At 44.4% G+C, this 10,285-nt stretch overlaps 1 protein-coding gene across 1 annotated transcript in view; it reads right to left on the reverse strand.

Moving 5' to 3' along the window:
- Window positions 1-10,285, reverse strand: part of LOC119646854 (ribonuclease P protein subunit p25-like protein) — a 152,042-nt gene that overhangs the window by 107,313 nt on the left and 34,444 nt on the right. The window lies entirely within an intron of this gene.

Raw genomic sequence — 10,285 nt, forward strand, 5'->3', positions numbered from 1 at the left:
TTAGACATTCTAAGAAAAGCACAATACACTGTCTCCCAATGCAATCAATTGCAGGCGAATGCAGTCGAAGTCATAGCATGCATAGTTTTGATTGCGAAGCACACAATCATTACGTAAACATCAATGAAACATTTTCTCTTGATCCGGAGCTGGGAAAGTGACATGGCGATCAAGGTTTCTTATCTGATCGCATTAGTAATAAAGGAGACGCCGCAGGAAGGAATTCCCTATGTTCTTGCACTGTGGACAGTGACTCTGCGGTTGGATTCAGCATGAATCATACTATCGTATAGGAGGGAAGGAAAACTGACCAGGAAATGAAGATTTTGATATAATGACATATCATCGTTCTTACGATACTAAATTTAGGACGTCAAAAATTGGATATATCAGGACTCTGATACGCGACATTAAGTTGTCCTATATAAGGGCAATAGAGGAGAAAAACGCTCAAATGCCGTGCGGCAAAATCACGTGAGAAATGCTCCTCAACATAAGGTAAGTGAGATCGCGGGCAAACGAAGTAGGAACGGAATTAGTGAACCAAGGGGTTCACTCGCCCAGCAAGTGACCAAGAAAAAAAAACCTCTTCACCAAAAGGTCCAAAGGAAGTTGGTTGTTTTCCGATTACGGGCTCTACTTTGACAAAAGGGGAAGGATCTGCATTTCGTAAACCCAACCAATAAGCAAAGCTGGGCAGCAAAAAGTGTCAAAATAAAAACAAAGAAAATTCGTTCAGAAATATTCATTATTTCCAAGAAAGATATTCCTTACACCGAAATCCTTCGCAAAGTCAAAATCGATCCGGAATTGACAGAAACAAGCGATAGTGTGAGTCGAATCACGAGGACACAGAAAGGGGGAGCTAAACAAATCCAGTGAGAAGACAGTGGACAATTTTCTCGGCGAGATGCAAAAGGTGCTAGGTAAGCAATCAGAAGTGAAAGCACGAAAGACGAGGATACATCACGGGAAGATATCTGTGTTGCACTAAATTCAATCTTAGCAAAATAGAAGAGAGTGCGATAAAGAGGATGAAGAAGACGTATGGGGATGCACGAACTGACTTACCTCAGCACCTCGTTGACGAAAGGTATGGTCTACCCGGTGAGTGAACACCCACAGTGACAACCAGCCTACCTATCTCGATATTAGAAATGGAGGAGGCGACAGCCGAAGGCGAAACAGAAAAGGGAAAAACTAGAATAGTTCCCAGGTTCGGTAGTGCTTTTGAGGGGGAGACTCTCCTGGCGGCTTTAGAAAGAGGTCACGATCCAAAGGGAGCAACGCTGAGTCAGCTATGTCAGCGGATAATTGGGCCATACAGCATTACACCACAGTTGGAAACCAAACTATTAGTGGAATCAGGGAATCTTGCTGCTGAGCTCATCATGCTTGCCAGTAATCAGGCTTTACCAAAGAACAAGAGGGAAACCATCGGCACCACCTACTATCAACACCTGTGCGTTGAGGTAAATACGAACCGATGGAGTGCTGGCTATAATGAACACGATTCGTGGCAAAAATCACACCACCACGTACCCATTACTCTTGTTCAAAATAATCGCAAGAAAGTTGACCTCAGCCAACGGTTCAACAGGATGACTTCTCAATATCTGGCGTGACCGAGGAGGAACTATGAGAGATCTGTGGACGAACTGGCGGGATTGGAGAGTATTCCAAACAAAGCCCTGAATTTGGTTGCTAAAATCAGGTCCACATAATTCATAAACAAATTTGAATCGTGCATGATGGAAGGAATGTTTCTCGCCCAGTGGAAGAGGCAGAGGTTGGCTCTGACACTGAAGCCCCAAAAACCACATTGCAGGCTCTCTTCATATCGCCTTATCTGCCTTTTAGACACTATGGGGGAAATGTTGCGAGAGTGATATACAGGATGCGGCAGCATAGCTTCCTTTTTTAAAATGCGCGCCACTCAGTTAGTTGATGTCATAGCGAAGAGCTAGTGGTCTCGTTCAAGAGGAGATACTGTAAAGTTTTGTCCCGACACGGTTCAGTTACCATCATGCGTTGGAATAGTGAGGTGCGTGCCTTTGCCGTTGAGGTTTACTTTTCAAGCGGATGTTCGGTTATTGCAACACAGCGTGCATTTCGGAGTCGCTTTAATTTAGCCCCGTTGGCTCCCGTCCCAGACCGCAAATCAATTGTTACATGGGTCACTACATTCAGACAAACTGCAAGTGCGACAAAAGGAAGAACTGGAGTCCCTCGGCCCGTTAGATCACCTGAGAACATTGAAGCAGTGAGAACGTCAATGTTGCGATCGCCACGGCGTTCTGCGCGCAAACACGCATCTGCCCGTGGACTATCCGATCGTTCTGTGAGAAGAATTCTTCGTGATGATCTACATTTTCATCCCTATAAGATGGCGATAGTGCAGGAACTTTCAGAACGTGACTTCAATTCTCGGATGAACGCGTGTGAGCTTCTTCTTGATGTCGTTCCCGAGGGTGCTATTGTTTTTCTTAGCGATGAAGCCCATTTTCATTTGTGTGGGTCGGTTAACAAACAAAATATGCGCTACTGGGCTGACGACAAACCCTCGAGAATTGCATCAAAAGCCTTTGCATTCACCCAAAGTCACAGTGTGGTGTGCAATTTCCTCAGCTCGAATCATTGGTCCCTGGTTTTTTGAGGAAAATGAGGTTACAGTGACAGTGAATTCGGACCGGTATGTAAACATACTACAGAATTTTTTTTTCCCACGGCTTGGTTCCAACAAGATGGTGCAACAGCACACACTTCAAGAGCATCGATGGCTGTTTTGAGGGAACACTTTGCAGAGCGCCTTATCTCAATTAGAGGCGATTTGGAATGGCCGGCACGCTCTCCCGATCTGTCCCCTTCTGATTTTTTTCTATGGGGTTTTTTGAAATCCCGTGTTTATGTGAACCGTCCAAGAGCCCTACAAGATTTGAAGACCAACATCCAAGAAGAAATTGCCAACATAACACCTGCTATGCTAACAAGAGTCATGACAAACGCCAGAACTTGGTTTACGCAATGTATGGAGAATGGGGGACGTCACCTAACAGATTTGATCTTCAAAACAATGTAAATAAAAGCTTTAGACATGTACCTACATTATAAAAAATAAATAAATATTTTCCGATGCATACAATAGTTTTTATTGAGTTTTGAAAAAAGGAAGTTATGCTGCCGCACCCTGTACAACAGGGTACTTCCGTTCGTCGAGCTAGTGCGTGGTAATCAGAGCGGCAGTATAGGTTTCGAAGAGCGCGTTCTACGTAGATGCAATAGCAACGGTTATGGATCTACCTCTGGAAGCATCGGTGCTCCGCGGTGGTGACGTTGGATGGCAAAAACGCTTTTAACTCAGCCAACTGGAGTTGGATTAAAGGCATCCTGACTAAATTGGGTGTCCCTGTTAACTCTCAAAGATACTACTTTGATACGAGACCGATTACGGGCTAAAAGAATATGTTGTGACAGTAGATATTCCTCAAGGCCCCATATATACAAGGTGGAGAAAAAGCAATCACCCAATGTTCTTTTGCCGAAATTTTTTTTTAAACTTTATTTCATCAAGTCGAGAAAATGATATCCAAGTGGCCGCGCCAAAATTTATGACCATACGGGCCCGTTTTGTGGCATTTTCCATCACTCTCGCCAGAATTTCGAGCGACAAGTTCTCGCATTCCTGGCGAATATTCTCCTTAAAGGATTAAGCTTGTTGACGTAAACCTACGACTTCTAAGAAACCCCATAAAAAGAAGTCTGGAGCAGTTAAATCAGATGGGTTGGCCGGCCTGTGAAAATCACCAAAAAAGAGATTAAGCGTCGCACCGTCCAGTTGGAACCAGATGATCTCCGGTCCCGATTCATCCAATTGAGGAAGAAAAAAATTGGTAATCATGGCTCAATAGGGCACACCGTCCACAGTCGTCGTTTGGGCTGCGGCGTTCTTAAAAAATGGCCCGATCACATCACCAGGGTAACAACACACCACACAGTAGCCTTGAACCGGTGTAATGGCTCTGGGTAATACATGGATTTTCGGTGCCCCAGAAATGATTATTTTATTTATTCACCCAACCACTAAGATTGGAATGAGCTCAATGAAAAATTCTCCTCCTCTTCATTGAAATTCTGAATGGCTTGAGCGTAGGTGGCAGTCAAAAGCTAACAGCTGATTCACTGTCTGCACTTTTTAAGGGAGCATCTTCGAATCTTTCACCAAAATTCTGCGTACAGACCGCCGGCTAATGCCCACGGCACGTCGTCTGGTCGATGTTCCGGGCTCATCTTCGTTATCTAGAGCAACAGCCTTGGGAATAGCTCGTGTTTTCCCAGTCTCTTCAAAGCGAGTGGCCAAATGCCGCAGTTCAGTTGCTGTCAGACGGCCAGAAAATCTGTTAGCACTGATGACGGGAACAAGTGGTTCTCGAAATATCGGTATATGCAAGAATAAATATCCACACCAACGAAAAAGAAACAACAAGTTTTTTATTATTTCAGATAATTAATCGTTGGAAACACCGCATATTTACACTCAGACTTGAGGACTTGTTACGATGAAAGTCCAGTGTTACATCATCTTGGCACCAACACGGTCACCATATCAACCAACCAAGCTCCCCTAACAGATTTGTCAGTCGTGAATAACGACTGCGCGAGATAATATATGGAACCAGACGGCACGTGTTAAATTTTACCCGAATGCTAGCAGTAGGGCGAGATGAGGGCCGGAGTTCTTAGTTCTCAGATATTATCTCCCTGTCAGGACACCGAGATTTTACCCACGTGCCTAGAGTCAAAGTAAAAAAAAAACTAAACCCACCCGGGGTAAACTACTCTAATAGAGACATGAAGTCTCGAGGCAGATTGATACCACCAAAAATTTCAATCCCAAAGGAACTAGACTGCCTAACGGCCTAATATCTCTTGTTAGGGGACACTATCACAAAAAAAACTAACAAGCGCGAGACAGGTGGGGAAAGATTAGTCCTGAGCCGATTCAGGCATCTACGCGACAAGAGGCACCCGTCTTCCTTTCTTCTTCATGGGAGGGCCAGATAACATATTGGCTCTGCAGAGGCCCACACCATGCTAGTTGTTCACCCCTTGCCGCTTTAAATATAATGGGAGGGGGAACCCTAAATACTTGAGAGGACTGACGCCCTAGGGATGATTAGACCAAAAACAACTTAGGTCAATGCATGATTAAACTTAATATTCAAATTCATTTTTCTGTTTATATGTCAACTAACCTAATACTGAAATCAACACCGACCACTAAATAAACTAAGGAGATTTTCCGATCAATAATATAAAACAAGAATGGAAATATAGCTGATATTTGAATTTATCATATCCTTTCTAAATTTGATTTCAGAATTTATTTACACTTTCAAAGGAGGGTCTTTTCCCTTTTTCTTTTCTTAGAAAGCTTGTTTGTACCTAAGAATAGGAGTTTTAGTGTTGCAAATTTTATTTAATTTATTTATAATTCATACTTTACTAAATATTTCGCACGTATCTCGTAAAAATTTTATTTCTGCATAAATGCTATAGTATTCCTCCATTAAATATAATATTTTTTTAAAGACCACAAGTTTACCTCAACAACGATTTTCGTGCTCGGTATTCGGATCAGAATTACCTGTCAAGTGCGGCTTCATTACATCGCCTCTCGAAATTCAAGATGGAGGCTCAGGGAATCACACTCCTTGAGCGACACTTTTTCCTCAATTCCCGACAGAACTTCACTCGACTCATCAGCGATTCCTTCTTCCTCCTTCGCGACCGACCCCCCCCCCCTCTCCAGCCAAAAAAACTTCCCCTACCATCTTGCGCGGCAAAGCGACTTGTTTCGATGTAAAGTGAAAGTAGGGGAGCGACAACGAGAAATTTCCCTTCCGTTGCCGAAATTTGACGATTCAAATTCGAAATTTCAAATTTGAATCTCCAACCATCCATTAAATCGATATAACAGACTATTCCCGCAGATATTACTGAAAAGCACAGACATTGCCTGTATGACGTCTGAAACATACACCAACATTTGTGACTTTTGTCCGTTAAATGTCTGCCACGGACACAGATAATTGTCTGTCTAATGTCTGAGACAGATACAGACATTTTATTTGATACAAGCAGATTTTGGTTTGATGTCTAAAATGACTACTGACATTTGTTTTTTTTTTTTGTTATCAATTTCCACGAAAACACAATTTCTACAGGGTGCGACAGCATAACTTCCTTTTTTCAAAACTCAATAAAAACTATTGTATGCATCGGAAAATATTTATTTATTTTTTATAATGTAGGTACATGTCTAAAGTTTTTATTTACATTGTTTTGAAGATCAAATCTGTTAGGTCGTCCCGCATTCTCCATACATTGCGTAAACCGATTTCTGGTGTTTGTCATGACTCTTGTTAGCATAGCAGGTGTTATGTTGGCAATTTCTTCTTGGATGTTGGTCTTCAAATCTTGTAGGGTTCTTGGACGGTTCACATAAACACGGGATTTCAAAAAACCCCACAGAAAAAAATCACAAGGGGACAGATCGGGAGAGCGTGCCGGCCATTCCAAATCGCCTCTAATTGAGATAAGACGCTCTGGAAAGTGTTCCCTCAAAACAGCCATCGATGCTCTTGAAGTGTGTGCTGTTGCACCGTCTTGTTGGAACCAAGTGTCCCCCAAATCCAAATTTTCTAGCCGTGGGAAAAAAAATCCTGTAGCATGTTTACATACCGGTCTGAATTCACTGTCACTGTAACCTCATTTTCCTCAAAAAACCAGGGACCAATAATTCCAGCTGAGGAAATTGCACACCACACTGTGACTTTGGGTGAATGCAAAGGCTTTTGATGCAATTATCGAGGGTTGGTGTCAGTCCAGTAGCGCATGTTTTGTTTATTAATCGACCCACACAAATGAAAATAGGCTTCATCACTAAAAAAACAATAGCACCCTCGGGAACGACATCAAGAAAAAGCTCACACGCGTTCATCCGAGAATTGAAGTCACGTTCTGAAAGTTCCTGCACTATCGCCATCTTATAGGGATGAAAATGAAGATCATCACGAAAAATTCTTCTCACAGAACGATCGGATAGTCCAAGGGCAGATGCGTGTTTGCGCGCAGAACGCCGTGGCGATCGCAACATTGACGCTCTCACTGCTTCAATGTTGTTAGGTAATCTAACGGGCCGAGGGACTCCAGTTCTTCCTTTTGTCGCACTTGCAGTTTGTCTGAATGTAGTGACCCATGTAACAATTGATTTGCGGTCTGGGACGGGAGCCAACGGGGCTAAATTAAAGCGATTCCGAAATGCACGCTGTGTTGCAATAACCGAACATCCGCTTGAAAAATAAACCTCAACGGCAAAGGCACGCTCCTCACTATTCCAACGCATGATGGCGACTGAACCATGTCGGGACAAAACTTTACAGTATTCCCTCTTGAACGAGACCACTAGCGCTCCGCTATGACATCAACTAACTGAGTGGCGCGCATTTTAAAAAAGGAAGTTATGCTGCCGCACCCTGTACATGGAGACGCAAAAAGCAGTTATCCTTGCAACTTGTACTATAGTCCGAAGAGTCCTGTCCGATAACAATCCGACCTATTGCGCGTCACTGCTTGTAGTGTTTGCGAAAATCGGGGTATATTTTCGCATGGTCGCATACACTTTGACTGGAAACACATCATCGCTGTGATGCGAGCCTTTGAGTGTTGCCTTCAACTTATCTTAGGTTGGTCGCCCCTCGGTCGGAGTTGGGCGAGAATAGGGTTCGTGGGCTTGTTTTAACTATATATATATATATAGTATATATATTTCGTTCATACACGGAGGTGTTAAAAAAATCTTAGAAAGACGCATCCATTTCAGCTCCCGTGTGAGCATCAAAGTTGCCATGGAACTCGCCTGCCTCCATCCGTACAGGCATTGCATCCCTCTCGCTAATAGGTAAATAGAGATCCTTGCGATTACAAACGCCTGACTTAAACCTTCACATCCTTCGGGAGCTTTGTAACGATTACTATGACCAGATCATCTGCAAAACCGACCAACGTGACCTACTCTGCTACGGGAAGCAAGAGCATCCCGTGATACATCACGTTCCAGAGCAGAGGGCCCAACACCGAGCCTTGTGGTACCCCCACTGTGATGATGTATTCATTGGGCCCGTTGTCCGTCCCGTACTAGAGAGCTCTGTCCGACAGGTAACTCTCGATTAGCTTAACCAAGTAACCAGGTGCTATTAATTCAGGCGAATGACTCCTTAATGCAGCCCCAGTTGGCGGAGTTGAATCCATTTTTTACATCCACCGTCACCACGATACAGCACTTCCCACCGCGCCAACAGTAGAGCAAACTTTGTGGAACCCATATTGTTCATCCGCGAGAATATTCCCGTCTTCCACGATTGGGAGCAATCTATTGTAGATGAACATCTTCCCCATAGTGTCCAACAAACAGATAGGCCAATAGGATGCTGGGTCCCCCCAGTGGCTTGCCGGGTTTGGGCAACAACACCAGTTTTTGCTTTTTCTATTGTAGAGGAAATACGCCTTCCGCCATGCACGCCTCGAAGGTATTTATGAACTAATCAGGTCTGGTCCCCACCGCAGCTTTATTAGGGATGCCATCCAAACCCGGAGCCTTGCCATTGCCGATCCTTCTGCAGACCTCCCGAAGTTCCTCCTCGGTAACGCGAGGTTTTACATCCACTTCGAATTGGGCATCCGTTTGATACCTGCTCCCCATATGGTGAGAAAAATGCGTGGTTACAATTTTTTGTAGAAGCCGTGGACAGGTAACCTGGGACAACCTTTGCCCCTGCAACTTCTTCACAACCATATAAGTAGGCCATACCCCAGGGGTTTATGTTGGCATCCGCCTAATTTGCCTAAAGCAATCCCTCTTGCTTCTACGAATGGTCTCCTTTATTCTGCCATGCAATATCCTATAATTCCGTCTTCCTCTGGATCGTTGGAAGTGCCTTGTTGCTCGACGGCATGCCGATCTTAGTTCTGCGATTTGGCTATTCCACCAATAGTTTGGTGGTTTGCTTGCAAACTTTCGCCTCCAGGGCATAGTAGCGTCGAACCTTGGTCGCCCATCGCGTTACCTTCGATGTCATTTCGGTCGCCGTGCCATTCGGGTCGTCATGACCCACCAGAGCTTCAGGGAACGTATTCTGCCCGAACGCCCTCGTCATCCTGCCCGGCATCCCAACTCGCTTTCTGCGAGCATTTAATTCGCCACTTGGCGCACCAGCGACTTTAATAAAGATGGCCTGTGGGTGTAATGCTGTGGGTGTAATGCTCACTGACATATCAGGTGGTTCCCCTCGCCAATACGATGCTCACGTACGTGAGATCAACGATAAAGCCCAGGCCTCTCCTTTTGAACGTAAATGAGTTCCCATCATTGGCAAGTACAACATCCAACTCTGCAAATCCCTCGAGGAGAATACGAACTCTCTCGTTTGTCCTTCGGCTACTCCACTCACAGGCCCAGGCATTGAAGTCGGTAGATTTCCGGGGTATTACCAGTTGCGTCCAGCACCCAATGGTGCAGCATATCCCCCCCCCCCACGTGTTGCGCTAGGAGGGGCATAACAGCTAGAGACATGAATCCCGCCCAACTTTGCACTCACGAAACCAGCTTTCGGAAATTGCATAACTTCCTGAATAACCGGCCCAGGCATTACCAGCATAGGTGCGATAGGGTTCGCAAATAATGACAACGTCAATTCCCTTCTCTCGGATGGTCTGTGAGAGGAGGTCTTGTGCCGCCTCACAGTTGTTGAGTTTGATTTGAATCAATCATCGCGGTCTGTGATTACATTTATAATCGCGTAATCACGAAATCATGCCCACTTCTCGATTACAATCGTAATCATAATCGCGGTTACGATTTTGTCCAACTCTGGCTATAAATCTCACACTATAAAAATTTGATCAATGCATATGAGCCCCAAAAAAAATATATTTTCATTATCAGGTCGGAAACTTCGCACCCCACCCTCATACAAGGACATTAGAGATATCCAAGCCCCACCCCAAGATTTGCAACTAGGACACCCAGGAGTTGCTGCATCTTCTTCTTAGCCACCGAACCGTTGTTGGTGGAAATCTATGTCGTTTAACTTATCTAATATCTTAAGTTTAACTCCCAACCGAAAAACCTTTCCAATTTCACTGGGTTGCCATGGAAGAAGCCGCTCTCACTGATTCACTTAAGGCAGGCTGACCAAATCAATCCTGATTCAACCCAATAGAATTC

The sequence above is a fragment of the Hermetia illucens genome, chromosome 1 (assembly GCF_905115235.1).
Source record: "Hermetia illucens chromosome 1, iHerIll2.2.curated.20191125, whole genome shotgun sequence".
Classification (NCBI taxonomy): Eukaryota; Metazoa; Arthropoda; class Insecta; order Diptera; family Stratiomyidae; genus Hermetia; species Hermetia illucens.